We start from the raw sequence: 15,030 nt of genomic DNA on the forward strand, positions 1-15,030 counted from the left end.
TTTTAATTATTTTCTCTTTAAAACTCACCTTCTCTCCTTCTCTTTCTTTGCACGCCCCGAACCCCCCCTCCCCCGCTTCCGTTTTCTCCTACAGCTGCAAAGCCCTGTCTGCCAGCCCCAGTCGATAATGCCGCCCATCTCGTCGGAAATCCCAGTCGCGCGCCATGCGTCTATGCCACACTGACGTTCGCGCCTCGACTCTTTCGTTCAATGTTGCTTGGACCACGCTGCTCGGATTTGTACGCATCATCGGGTTTCTTTCCCTCACCGCCGACCCCAAGTGTCGTCGATTGAAGTCATCTAGCCACGCCGATTTCCTTCATTCACCGACCTAGCCACGAACGTCCATTCGTCCATGCTGTTCGCAAGCTTCCAGCCGACGTCCCCCAGTTTCGACCGTTTGTTCGCCCAGATCTGAAGTTGTCTTCGTCCGTTTGCATCGTCGGATCTCATCTCTGCTGCTGCCAGCCACGTTGTCAGTCGTTTCGCCATCAGTCTTCATTGTTCGTCTCTGGTTGGGTGAGTTGTGGTGTTTGTAAAGGTATTTTAGAGGTATCTTGTATACCCACTTTTGATTGTTTCCAAAATGTTAACACCCATTGGATTTCGAATTTCAGATTCAAAAGATTGGGCCTTGTGAATCGCCGTCCAGCAAGATTTATGATCATTTGGTAAGTTTAGCAAGAGTTTTGTTAATTTTTTGGTTTGCCTTTTTGGTTTAGTGTGGGTTTAATGTTTGGTTGGGTTTTAGATTTTGATTGAGACCCCTCAAATTGGCTTGTTTCTGCATTGAATTTTATATTCGTGGTTCGAGTGAAGTGTCGATTTGAACAAATATTTCAGGTAAGTGTTTTGGATGTATTGATATGAATTTGTGATTTTGGCTATATTTTAGGATTGGAATTAAATTTTGATGTTTGCTTTAGGCTCAATTCAAGGTTCTTTTTAGGCAAGAAGAAAAATAAATTTGTTGAGATTGTGCTCAAAGTATAAGGTAAGTATTACTACTGGAACTTCCTACGTGTCAGGCAAGAAAATTTAAGTTTTAGAGGTTCTGAGGTTGTTTGTTTAGAGGTTCTGAGGTTGTTTGTTTAGAATGATGTTTACATATGACTTCATGTATTTGAGATTTTGGGGAACTTATTATGCATGAAAGATGTTTGAATGCCAGTATGACTTCAGTATTTTTGTTATATGAAACTCTGATTGATTTATGAGTATGATGACGTGTATTTACATGTTATGGAACTTTTTTATAATGCATGTGATGTTTACTATAGTGATAGTATCCTTAACGATAGTTAGAAACCCACCAGAGGTGGTGACCTCCTTCGGGGTTCACTAGAGGTTGTGCTTCCTACGGGATTCACTAGAGGTGGTGCTTTCTTTGGGATTCGCTAGAGGTTGTGTTTCCTTCGGAATTCACTAGAGATGTGTTTCCTTCAGGTTCATCAGAGGTTGTATTTCCTTCAAGATTCACTGGAGGTTGTAGGTACTTTTACTACGGTAGGATAAGTCCAAATATTTATTTATGTTCCATAAAAACTAGAGAATTATGTATGTTCACCAGAGGTCGGTATCTAGAGGACATAGATGCCTAGCCTGACCCCGGTAGTGGGATTATTTACTGAGTATTTTATACTCATCATTTCCATGTTTTATTTTTTTTAGGTAAGTGTAAGGACGTGTCACATGTCAGCGACTGACAAACAAAATCCGTGGTCGAGTTACTGGGACTAGGTATATGCTTCCACGCATATTTTCAAGTTTTCCTATGTTTTACTTTCCTGTTTTGGTATTTAAAATCTCACAGTTTTGTTACTTGCCTTGTGGCTTTTAATAAGGTTTTCTAGATGGATTTCCTTTTATGATTTGTTTAGGTACCTTGTGACTTGATTTTTATTTATTTAGTTTTAATGAAATCTTTTAATTTACATTATTTATTTGGTATTTATTTACCTATGAAAAGGTGTCGTTTAAATTTCATGCATGCATGTCTATAGAAACGGCCTAACTTGAGTCATAGGGAGTTTGGTCATTTCAGTTGGTATCAGAGCCTATATTTTGGGTTCTGAAGACTGACTTACTACGTAGGTCTAGATAGTCCATGTGGCCTAGTAACGGATTCCTCGTCAATGCTAGGTATGTCTTACTAATAAAAGTTTTTAATATATGTGTATGAGACTAGTTGACGTAATAGTAAACATGTTCCATTGAAGAGGGATCCAGTGAGAGTTGATCTATGAGTTCATGACAGGACATGACACCTAAGCTTAGAGCAAGGAAGACAATTAAAGGAGGGGTTCGGGACCCCCAGTGCAGCACCCACAAGTCCAGGACCTTCCCCCACCAGGGGTGCAGGAAGAGGGAGTCAGAGGAAGTCAGAATGTCCCGACAGCTTTGAACCCACCTACGACTCAAGTTGATGAGAAAGCAATGGAAGCGAGAATGAGGGAAGCTGTGGCATCATCCCTGGTGGAAAGATTACAATACCTTATCCGCAGTGCAATGGCAGGGTGGACTGCTCAGAACCAGATTCAGCAGGAGCAGATGCCATTGTAGGAATATATCAGCAACAACGGAAGCACAAAGATCATTTAAGCACTCTAATTCATTGATTTTGAAAAAAATATAAAGCATGCTCTTGTAGAAAACAAGTAAGTTTCATGACATACCTTTTGTAGAACTTCTTCAAAGCTTGTTCTCCAGCTGCAATCTTCTCCAAATTTTGTTGCAGACCACCTCAAGATCTTCCTCACTATTCTCTTGGTACTCTATATCGAGTTGTGGGACTCAAAACAAACTTGAATTAAGGGATGAAGGAGAATAGCTCACAGAAGTAATCTTGTTAAAGAACCCTTTCTTCAACTCGAATTTTCTCTAAAATTCTCTCTTGATTGCATGCCCGAAATTCACTCAAAACTCTTCATTATATTGCAGATCAACATACAAGGGAGATAGTTGCATGGGTTGCACCTCATGCTTGGAGTTAGACAAGGTAAAGATGATGGCTTTTGTGTGAGCAAGTAAAAAGATGGATAATGGAAAACATGAATTTTCTATTTTAGTGTTTTGTTTTTCAAATTTCCAATTTTATCAAAAATCAAAACTTGATTTTTTAAAATCCATTTTGATTTTAAAAACTGAAAAATAAAATTAATTTCATAAATTAGTTTTTAAATAAAACTTAATTAATTTAATATAAAATATTAAATTAATTTTTACACACATCCATCTTTATATATTTAAATCATATTTAAATATAAATTCTCCTATTCCGTTTTATTCTCTAATTAAACATGTAATTATATCTCATATAATTATTTATTCCCTTAATTCTAATTTGAACATTTCAAATTAACTTGTCACGCTATTCTAGAACTAGTAGGGGGACCTCGCGGACCTAAAGATCATGGGCTCCAACGATTCGAGATTAATTGGCTAAACTCATTAGACCAGATTAATCCTCATTTGTTAACTAATGGGTCATTCCACTAAAATCTATAGTTGCACTCCCTTCACTGTAGATATATTATGTCCACATGATTTAACCATAATCAGCAAGTCGACCCTTCACAGGTTGTTTGTAATAACGACTGAGTCAAATATCTGTTTTACCCCCGAGATTACATCTTATGCCTCAAATTCGTACTGATTCTCTAATGAACAACTGGTTTGTGATCCAATCATTAAACCAAACTCTCTCAGCCTAGTGAGAGGGTGAGACCCTTGTTCAAGACCTGGATTCAGTACTTGAGAGAACAACCTTTCTCCTATCCTTAAATCGGGTAGGCATGAACTACGTCTTGCACCCTATGTCCATAGTTATCTATTAGGTTTTACCCCTGAAATGGGATTCTTATTGAGCTGGCACTATTGAGCCAACCATCTCTTATGCAAATCTAAGGGTAATCCCGAATAAACAAGAGTTCATAGTTAGCTTAGAATTAAGATCGAGTTACTCAGGTTATCTAGGTAAAAAATTCAATCTTATACAGTAAACAACGTTATAAAATAAGAGTGACTTATTTCTTGGTCCGATCTTATGCAAACTCATTGCATAAGACGCCCCCACTCCTCATATCATAACATGTACGAATTAGGATCACATCGTATGTAGCACTTTACAACGCTTTGTAACAACTACAGAGTAGGCCGCATCCAATGGTGTTACTAGAATAAGGTACCCAATCTTATTCATGTACCATAGATCAGTTTGACTATTTACTCGAACCTGATCCATTCTTATGTCTTCATATAAAGTTCAAGTACTCATATAATAGTCATGGGTCTTAGTTTATTGGATTTAGGCTTTCATACAATTTATGAAATCAATAATAAGTATATTGATTATAGAAAATATTTATCATTTTACAAACTGCGAGTTTTAGGACATAAAACCCAACAACCACATATTCAGTTGTAGCAGACTCAGAACATGCAGGACCTGTCCCTTGAAGCTAAACACTTGAGGGATTTGAGAAAGTTTGACCATCGCCCCTGCGATGGATCATTGAGGGATCCTACGAAGGTAGAGATGTGGCTATCCTTGATCGAGATGATCTTTCGCTACATGAAGTGTTTAGAGGAACACAAGCTCCATTGTGCAGTTTTATGTTGACAGACAACGTAGAGATTTGGTGGCGTTCAGTGGAGAAGATGATTGACACCAGTGGGGGACTTGCGACGTGGGATCAGTTTAAGAAGCGTTTCTACGAGAAGTATTTCTCGACCAACACTCGATACAATAAGCAAGTTGAGTTATTAAATCTGAAATAAGGGGTTATGTCAGTGGAGGAATACGAGTAGGAATTTGATAAGCTATCCCACTTTGCACCTGAGTTGGTAGCCACCGAGGCAGCAAGGATAGAGAGGTTCGTTCAGGGTTTGAGGAGTGGGTTACGAGGTATGGTGCATGCCTTGGACCTCTAGACGTACGTCGCGGCACTACGGGCAACCATGAGGAATGACGCTGATTCCCATGCGGGAGAAAAGTACAATAAATCATTCGAAATTGGGACCTCTGCAAGACAGAAAAGGAAGGTAGAGCTAAGAGCTTTTGAACCTCAGCAAAAGAACCAGAATACGAGTACTGCTCCATGTCAGTGTGGATGGCAGGGCCCTCAAGCAGTAATTGTCAAAAAAGATAAGCCGGTCTGTTTAACTTGTGGTAGACGTCACTTGGGACATTGTCTGATATGTACTAGGGTTTGTTTTCGGTGTTGTCAGAGAGGGGCACATGTCGGAAAATGCCCAAGGAAGAATGCGTCTGAAAACAGGGGCCAACCTATGAGCTCATTTCAAGGAGGCCCAAGTCGTCAACAGTAGCATGGTATAGTGTTTTCCCCAACTCGACGAGAGGCTGAGAAATCCGACAGAGTTGTGATAGGTACGTTCCTCATCTTGGGACATTATATATTAGTTTTTTTTTACTCCGGTTCATCACACTCATTCATATCTTCAACATTTGTAAAGCATGCCATGTTAGGATCAGAACCCTTACAGTATGCCCTGTCAGTTTTCACTCCATTAGAATAAATCATGTTAGCTACTAAAAAGATAAAGTCATGTCAGGTAGAAATAACAAATCATGTATTAGGTGTGACCCTAAAAAACCATATCAGTTCATCATTTTCATATAACTTATGAAAAACACCCACCAAAACTCAAATTAACACTAATTGAGTGCTTAAATCACACTCTGATACCAATTATTAGGATATACTAGCAAGCAATAGAAACATACAAAATCAATAAGCACTCTATTTATATTTAATTTGAGTTCTAAAATCATGCTTAAACATAAGCTTTAGAAAAAAGGTTTCTAAATTACATACCTTTGATGAGTTCTCGCAATTCCAAGCTGGTCTTCATGGGATTCCAACTCCCATTCAAAAGTGAATCGTCAAAAGATCTTCTCTACTATTCTCAACCTTGAATTTGAGCGGTGGAACTCATATTGGAGTGAATTTGTGAAGGAAAATATGGGTTTTTAGATGATGAACAAACTTTTTGTAGAAAAACCTTTTTTTAGCAGTAAGCCTCTTCTTCATCAACAAAAATGGAGTGTTTTATATATTATCCACATGCAAGTCCTCAAGTTCAACAACCTTGACACATCAATTTGCTGAAGAAAGTGGGAAATGCATGTATTTCATGGAGAAACACCTCATACTTGTGAAAATGTGGGAAGATCCCACTCAAGACTAATTTCCAATTTTGTCGTGTTTAATTTCAAATTTTAATTAATTTAAAAAATTACCAAAAATTTGATTTAATTAATTCATAATTAATTAAATTTAAAACATCAAAATTCAATTTCTCAAATTGAATTGAAATTGAAAATTAATTTGTTTTTTTAATTAATTAAATAACAATTTGATATCAAATATTAAATTAATCACACACCTAATTTTAAACATGAAAATCCTATTCATATAATTAATATTTAAATAAATATATTATAAACTCTCCAATTTCATTTAATTTCAGTAAATTAAACATTAATTTATTATATCAAAATAATTATACAAACTCTAATTTTAATTTGAACATTTCAAATTGAAATTCATTTTGAACAATTCAAATTGATATTATTTCAAAGTCACTCAATTTATTAATTCAAGATGTTCATGTTTTACGAGCTAGTAGAGGGACCTTATAGACCTACAGATCATGAGCTCCGACGATTTAAGATTAATTGGCTAAAACCCTTTAGACCAAATTAATCAGTATTCCCTAACTATCAAGTCACACCACTATAGCTCGATAGTTGCACTCTCCTCACTGTAGAAATATTTGTGTCCACTTGATTTAATCATAATCAGTAAGTCGACCATTCACAGGTTATTCGTAATAATGGTTGGGTCAATATGTTATTTTACCTCGATATCACATCTTGCTCTTTAAGTTCCATTGATCTTCTAATGAATAATTGGTTTGTGATTCAATCACTAAACCAAATCCCTCTCGGGCCAATGAGAGGGTGGGGTCCTGTGAAACCCGGATTTCCATTTTTCCTACTTAAGCAGGTGATTAAGAGATTAACTCGGTGAAAGTTAAAATTTATGTTGAAATGAAGGAAATTTCTAGGTGTTGAATAGATTTTCCTTGAGTAGTTGAGTTAAGCTTAAATTGATGAAAAACTGACTAAGTGTTGGACTAGGCAGTCCTATGCATTGGCCTTAAGATCTTGGAAAGATTACTTGGGTAAAGGGAAAAATTTGGAAATTTGGCTAAGTATAGAACGTTGTGTGGTATGCGTTGGTGAAGGAAGATGGTTGTGTGGGATGCGTTGGAAGGGACCAATGCATTGAAAGAGGTTGTGTTGATGCGTTAGAAGGGTTGTTGGTGGATGGCATACGACTGAAGGAAGGAAAATGAAAGTGATGCGTTGAAGGGTTAGATGGCACAAGGGTAGGCGAGGACACGGGCAAGGCATGTGGCATGCGTCGAGTGCCCATGCACAGCGTGCAGCCCATGCGTTGAGAAGGCCAAGCACTACCAGACGCCCAGCCATGCATCGAGCAACCTTGGCCAAACTGCCCAGGCATGCGTCGATACACCCAGCCCATGCGTTGAGCGCTACCTAGCGAGCCGAGCGCGCATGCATCATTGCCCAGCGCCCATGCTACACACCTATGTGTTGGTGACTAGTGCCCATGCCAAGCGCCATGCATCGATGCCAAACGAACGATACGTTGATGCCGAGCGAGCTGTGCATCAAGAATGAGTGACCATCCTATGCGTTGGTAATGGTTGGCTCTTGCGATGGCTAAGTTGGATTGCGATGGTAGTGAGATGGCTTGCACGATAGATACGTTGGACAAAGGCCATGCGATGAGCTAGGTTGGATGCGTTGGTGATGTACTATGCATTGATGGCCTATTATGCATTGATAGCCTAATATGCGTTGAACATCCAAGAGTTTGTGGACGCATATGAAGGATGAACTCATGGAGGATGTCATCCGGACATGTGACTTGTTAGGAAGAATTCTTAAGCCTTAAGTAAAAGAGATGGCAGCATAAGAAGACATACAAAGTCAAGGGCCATGCGTTAGTGAAAGGAGAAGAAGACACATTGGTTGTACTGATGCAAGATTACGTTGATGGTGTAAGGAAAAGACACTTGGTCATGCGGCCAAGTAGGAGGTGTCAGCCATAGAGCAATCTTGGACGCCTATAAATAGAGCCAAGGACTTCAGATGAAAACTCAAATTCTCTTCAAAAGACATAAAGAAGAGTGTATGGGGAGGAAACCATGTGTTGGTAGCAAGACCATGCGTTGGTCAAGAGGTTCCAAGAGGGGAGATGTTGTCGGGCAGAAAAGACAGGAAGTAGCATCAACTTGGAACGAGGAGCCTAGTTTTCATGGTGTTGCCAGAGAAAAAGCTCCAAGGAATCGGGCTGGAGAATGAGGAAAAGACAGAAGGGTCGAACTTCAGAAAGGAAAGTTCCTTATTGCACCAGGAGTTATGAGCTAAGATTTTATGTTTTGATGATTCAAGGGTAAGCTGGGCCAGTCTTAATGTTTTGATGATTCCGGACAAACCACGAGGAGTTATGAACTAAGATTTTATGGATTCAAAAGGGAAACCAAGGAAACCTAAAGAACTTCGGAAAGGAAAGTTCCTAACTAACCAAGGTGAATGGTTATTGTGTGTTGTATTGTTGATATAATTACTATATATAGGTAAATATATATAGGGGATAATGTTAAATTGGCATGATTAGGGATATATGTTTATCTGATTACTATGCTTGTTAAGATATTGCTTCTATGTTTGTGTTGGAAACTGGAATTGTACCTGGGATATATAGTTAGCATGCTTGAAAAGGTACTTGGCGTGAAAATATAGTCGGTTTCAGTCGATGGGAAATTATAGCGGTGACGACCGACGGAAAATATAGTCAAGTTATCTAAGCATAGCTAGCGGGAAAAATAGTCGATGTGCACTTTGGCGGGATAATAGGGTTCGGGGAAAGTTTCCATAGGAATTGTTGATACATTGCTTGAGTATACGTGTGAAAAAGTTGGGGATGTTTTATTATGTGATAACTAGTGGTTAAGCTGGGAATTGTCCAACGGTCTGGCTAGAAAATAATAATGAACTTGCGGTAGTATTCTTGTTGACTATGTATTACTTTCCCAAAAATATATTTCTATTGACAAAGTTATTTGTTTATCTAAAGGCACCACTCACTGAGCTTTATAGCTCATGTCTTCCATGTTTTATGCTTTATCCCTCCCCCCAGGTAGCGAAAGGTGAGGAGTTCCAGGGTGTTGCTAAGGTTAAGGTCTGCCACAAGCCACAGTTACACTTCTGGAGGGTTTTACAATTGTTATTGTAAACTTTGTTGTTAAGTCTTGGAATTGTATAAACGCTACATTGTTGTAATAAAATGGGCCTACTTAATCAGTTGATTGTTGAATTTCTTCATTGGTACCAGAGTTATTTCTATAAGAGTTATTAGGCAGTAAGTGTCAACAAAAGGGTTGATAACTGCTATCAATCACGCCCTTTCTCAGGCTCGGAGGGTGGTCTGGGGCTGGGTGTGATAGGTCCCTTGTTTAAGATTTGGATTCAGTACTTAAGAGAATAACCTTTCTTCTATTCCTAAATCAGGTAGGTGTGAATTCCTTATTGGACCCTACGTCCCCAGCTATCTACCTGGTCTTACATCTGAAATGGGAGGTTTATTGAGCCGGCGCTGTTCAGCCAACCCTCACCTATGCAAATCTAAGGATAATCCTGAATAAACAGGATTCATAGTTAGCTCAGGATTAATATCGAGTTACCTAGGTCATCTAAGTGAAATAGTCAAAATCTTAAACAGTAAACAACGTTAGAAAGTAAGAATGACTTATTTCTTGATCCGATCTTACGCAAACTCATTGCATAGGACGCCCCCACTCCTCATGTAAATACATGAATGAATCAGGATCACTTCGTCTGTAGCACATTTACAACAACTTGTAACAACTACAAAGTGGGCCACATCTAATAGTGTTATCAGAATAAGGCACCCAACCTTATTCTTATATTATAGATCATTTTGACTATTTACTCGAACCTGATCGAATTTTATGTCTCCACATAAACTTTAAGTAGTCATATAATATCCATGAATCTTAGTTTATTGGATTTAGACTTTATAAGTGCAATTTATAGATTTCAATAACAACTTTATTGAAGTAATTGATGGAAATTGAAAATGAGATTTCCATGAGCAGCGGAACAAGATTATTCCAAATTACAATTATGAATGACATATATTTACAGTCGACTTCTAAACAAGCGGTTATACAAATAATTCCAGAAATTACAACATGAATAACAAATATACAGAGGGAAAAACTGTAGAACAAATTCAGTAGTGTCTCCACGCTCCAATGCACGACTCTGATCGAACAACAGCAACCACGAACACTCGATCTACACGGCCACAACACCGCACGAAAACTGCATGACACTTCGCGCTCGTCTTCAACGATCTCCTCGGCCATGAACTCTTCCGCAACACGAACGACCTATACAGCACCACAAACGACCTCCACAGAACCTCGACGGTGTCGAGTTGAGTCTGACACCACCAACAAGGCTACCTTGGTATTCTCGGTGTGAGAATCTAGAGGGTGGGCTCTCTTCGGACTTGGTATGAGGCAGACGCTGGCTCTTATACACATCTAGATGTGTATAAGAGTATGAGGCAGACGAAGGAGGAAACAACGATCGCGTACACGACTGGGCAAGTGGGAGATGGTGGAGACCTATCGTATAGGTCGATGTCCAATCGTTTAAATAAAGCTATGCGATCGTCTAGCAAAAGATATGTGATCATTTAGTATATCATTTAACTCGGTCTGTCGTGTACAGACTCTACACGATCGTTTACCTTGGGCCAACGATCGTCTAGCAAAGCTATGCGATCGTTTAGCTCGCCCAGCCGTCGTTTAGTAAATCCGAATTTACTTGACGACTTCGTGAGTTCTTTTGCGCGAGAGAAAACTCAAAATCCTTTTCAATCTTTTGTAAAAAACATCTTTTAGAAAATAAGAAACCACTTTTCTTTTAGACTCACGGTTACCATGATCCAATAACCACCCACTAGTTTGGTTATTTAAAAGAAAAAGAATTAATTATCCAATAATTAATATTATTATAAATATAAATGATAACCAACTAATCATACTATATTTATAACCTATAGTTTTAATATTTCATCTTATGAAATATATAAACCATAGTTCTTTTTCTATTCCATGGTACTTAATGTAAATCTAATTTAAATCAATCCTCTACTATATGTATCTCATACATTATACCGATTATATCATATATAATCAAAATACCTCTTGTCAATTGAACATTTCAAATCAAAACCAAGAACTGATCCCCAATAGAATCCAAGCTACCAAGGGGATCTCATGGACCTGTAGCTTCGAAGCTCCAATGGTACGTGAATAACTGACTAAACTCTTTAGTCACGGGATCCACCATCCATTAACTGCTAGACACTCCACTAAATACCAATAACTGAACTCTTCTTACTACAGATATATTACGTGTCCATCTTAACCAATCAGCAGTGCGACAACCCTTCACAGATCGCTCGTAAGTATAGCTGGGCCAATAACCGTTATACCTCTGTAGTTACATCTGTCTCCTTAAGTACCACTAATCCTTCTAATGAACATAAATCATAGTCCTACTATGACTGAGTCTTCTCTTCGAAAGAGAAGCTGTAGCCACTATGTTCAAGCCCCGGAATCAGCCATTAAGGGAGCAATCTCTCTACTTATCCCTACTTCGGGAAAGAAGTGAATTCCATATTGTGGATTGAGTTTCCAACTCCCAAATCAGACAAGTCCCTCAAAAGGTAGGCATGTTGGGTTGACAATCTGGCCACTCTCACCCATACTAATCAAAGGACCACCCTCAAAGGCAAGAGTTCCCAAAACACTCAGGATTGAGGTCGTGTGTCACATCTCATCCCAGACTACCCTCTGAGTCTAGGAAAGGATATGACTGCAGTAGTTATCAACCTTTTTGCTGACACTTACTGCCTAATAACTCTTGTGGAAATAACTCTGACACCAATGTATAACTCATATACAGCGGATGCCTCAATGGCAAAAAAGTTTATTAATTCAAAAACACAACATATTTAGAGTAATTACATCATTAGATTCACAAGTCCCGATGCCCAAAACCCTAGTCCCTATATGAACAACTGTAACATGTGTACAATATTTACAGTAACCACCTAGCAAACGGGTTACAATATCTTTGTCCTTTAGTGGCAGAGTAGATGCAGAGCTATCTCTTGAGGATTTGACCACTACCTGGGGGAAAGGAAAATATTTGAAAACAGGGTGAGCCTTCTAGCCCAGTGAGTGACTTAAGAAAGATAATTGATTCTCATGCAATAGTCTCAATAAAGAGATGAAACTGAAATATAAACTTATACAGTAACCTTGTACTGCAGTATAAACATTTTCCAAGCATAAAACATATAAAGCTGTTTTTATCAGAAAACATTAATACTGTTTCTTAGTTGAGAATAACCCTGTTGTGGTTAAATCCCAATACCAACTGCTAGTCAAGAGAGAACCATTTTGCTCAATCTCTGACTTTAACTACCTACGTGTACGTGGCCATACTAAGTACCGTCATACCTTAGTTACTTCTGCTCAGATACCTTTTCTAAACTTGTCCTTCAGTATCAAGCTGCTCAGATACCTTCTCAAATGTTCTTCGGTATCAAGTAGGTTGGATACCTTCTCAAATGTCCTTCGGTATCGCGTTTCAAGTAAAACTAGTCATAAATAACTTTCTTTAAAGCATGTAAAGTATAACGCATATAAAACAATTCTTTAAAGATAGTAACATATGCTGGGTATATTTAACACACATACATAGTTTTTCAATAAAATTTTCATACATGCATGCGTTTAAAACATAACTCATGGTTTGCTTAGAAATTACTTTATAAAACTAGCTGGCATGAGAATAATCTTTTTTTTAAAACATGGTTTCTTAAAACATTGTAAATATTTTAGTTACTCACCTTTTCGTCTAGGAACTTTTCAATCTAGAAGTTCTTTGTCTACCTCGGGCTCCCTTTTGAACCCTTAAAATCCGAATTCAATTTAAAACTCAGATTACTCATAGTTCTAAGCCTTATTTTGAGATACTTCCTTCTACAAACATGCTTTAAAATATCTCAGAAAGATTACCCTAAAATATGAGCTTAGAACTCTTCGTGTTTTGACAGGAATCACAAAATCTTCAAGACTGGCCTAAGCTTACCCGATAGCTTGACCCCTCTGTCTTTTTCACAGTTTCCAACCTGATCCCTTAGAGCTTCTTCTACGGCAGCCCTACCCTGAAAACTAGACTTGCAGAGCTTTCAGGTGGCTTTGGAATCCCTTCAAACGCACGAGTATACTGGGAGAACTCCTCATCCCAAATTGATGCTATTTTCAGACTCCACTGCCTACTACGTCTCTTCTTGAAGCTTTAATGATCAACGCATAGATTTGCTATCAACACAAAGTTAATCAACTTTCCCACTCTTCTTAATGTCTTTTGAATTGTAATTTGAAAAGAAGTCCTTGGCCCTATTTATAGGCGTCCAAAAACTCTCCAAGGTCGATACCTCCTACTTGGCCGCATGTCCAAGTGTTTTTTCCTCACACTATCATTACAACCTTCAATCAACGCAATCTAAGGTGTCCTCTTCATCATTAGCCAACACAAAATGCTTGATTTTGCATGTCCTATTGTGAAACCATCTCATTTGCTTAAGGTTTAAGATTTCTTCCCAACAAGCCACATGTTTGAATGACGACCTTGCATGAATTTATCCAACCTCATATGCGTTTACCACAAATGCTCCCATCCATTGCCGCAACCTACCTATGTCCGGACACCGTCAACCGGCGCATGCGTCCACAAACCCTTGGATGTTCAACGCATAGCATATGCCTAACGCATAGCGCACATGTCCAGCGCATAGCACATCACCAACACATAGCACATCACTAATGCATAGTACATCACCAACGTATAGTACATTACCAATGCATAGCACATCAACAACGCATAGTACATCACCAACGCATAGCACATCATCAACGCATAGCACATCACCAAGCATAGCACAGCCGCGTCCAACGCCGCATGCCATCCATCGACGCATTCCTCGCACTGCATCATCGCATGCCCTTGCATCACCGCATGCCCTCACATCACCGCAAACTAACAATGCATTTCCTTCGGTCGCATGCCTTCGTATCCATCGTGTCCAACACATCCATTGCACCGGCCTCCATCGCCGCATGCCTCTATCCATCGCATCCATTGCATCAAACGCATCCAACGCATCCATCGTATCCAACATCCAACGACCTTGGATGCGTAACTTGAGGCTGCCGCATGCGTTGTTCTAACCCCTCAATATGTTTGGCTGCCACATGCGTTGTTCTTGGCCACACTTTGGCTTCCTTCAACGCCCCAAACAACCTCTAAATTATCAAGGCCAACGTATGGACAACACTTAGTCAATTTTCTTACTTCCAACGCATGGGTTATACTTAGACAATTTTCCAAGCTTTTCTCAAGAGTCAAGTTTTCAAATTCACACTTTTCTTCTAATTTCTCACCCTTTTCTCTACCATTACACATTAGTTTCCACATCAACCTACTCACCACACTGGTCTCAGTAGGGAACATACTCAAGTAGAGAAATTAGGGTTCAGGGTTCACATTTACCTCCCCCTTATAAAAATTTCGTCCTCGAAATTTTGCTACAAGTCCATCAATTAAACAACTTCGGATACTTGTTTATGATTTGCTCTTCGGCCTCCCATGTTGCTTCTTCCATGCTATGGTTTCGCCATAGTACCTTTACCAATGGGATTGTCTTATTCCTTAAGACTTGTTCTTTTCTATCAAGAATCTCCACTGGTTCTTCTTCATAAGACAAATTATCTTTCAACTGTACTGGATGCTCAGGCAATGCA

The 15,030-nt window shown here is 38.9% G+C and overlaps 1 long non-coding RNA gene across 5 annotated transcripts; it reads left to right on the forward strand.

Moving 5' to 3' along the window:
• Positions 1-61: 61 nt before the first annotated feature.
• LOC120072762 lies at positions 62-3,031 on the forward strand. 5 transcript variants are annotated; one of them, XR_005480597.1, is made up of 6 exons: positions 62-519; positions 618-994; positions 1,447-1,506; positions 1,672-1,740; positions 2,258-2,657; positions 2,738-3,031. It is a non-coding gene; the product is annotated as an uncharacterized LOC120072762 (long non-coding RNA). The 5 variants fall into 5 exon arrangements; XR_005480598.1 differs by having other exon boundaries at positions 618-843; positions 927-1,506; XR_005480596.1 differs by having other exon boundaries at positions 618-671; positions 752-1,506.
• Positions 3,032-15,030: the final 11,999 nt, after the last annotated feature.

The sequence above is a fragment of the Benincasa hispida genome, chromosome 3 (assembly GCF_009727055.1).
Source record: "Benincasa hispida cultivar B227 chromosome 3, ASM972705v1, whole genome shotgun sequence".
Lineage (NCBI taxonomy): Eukaryota > Viridiplantae > Streptophyta > Magnoliopsida > Cucurbitales > Cucurbitaceae > Benincasa > Benincasa hispida.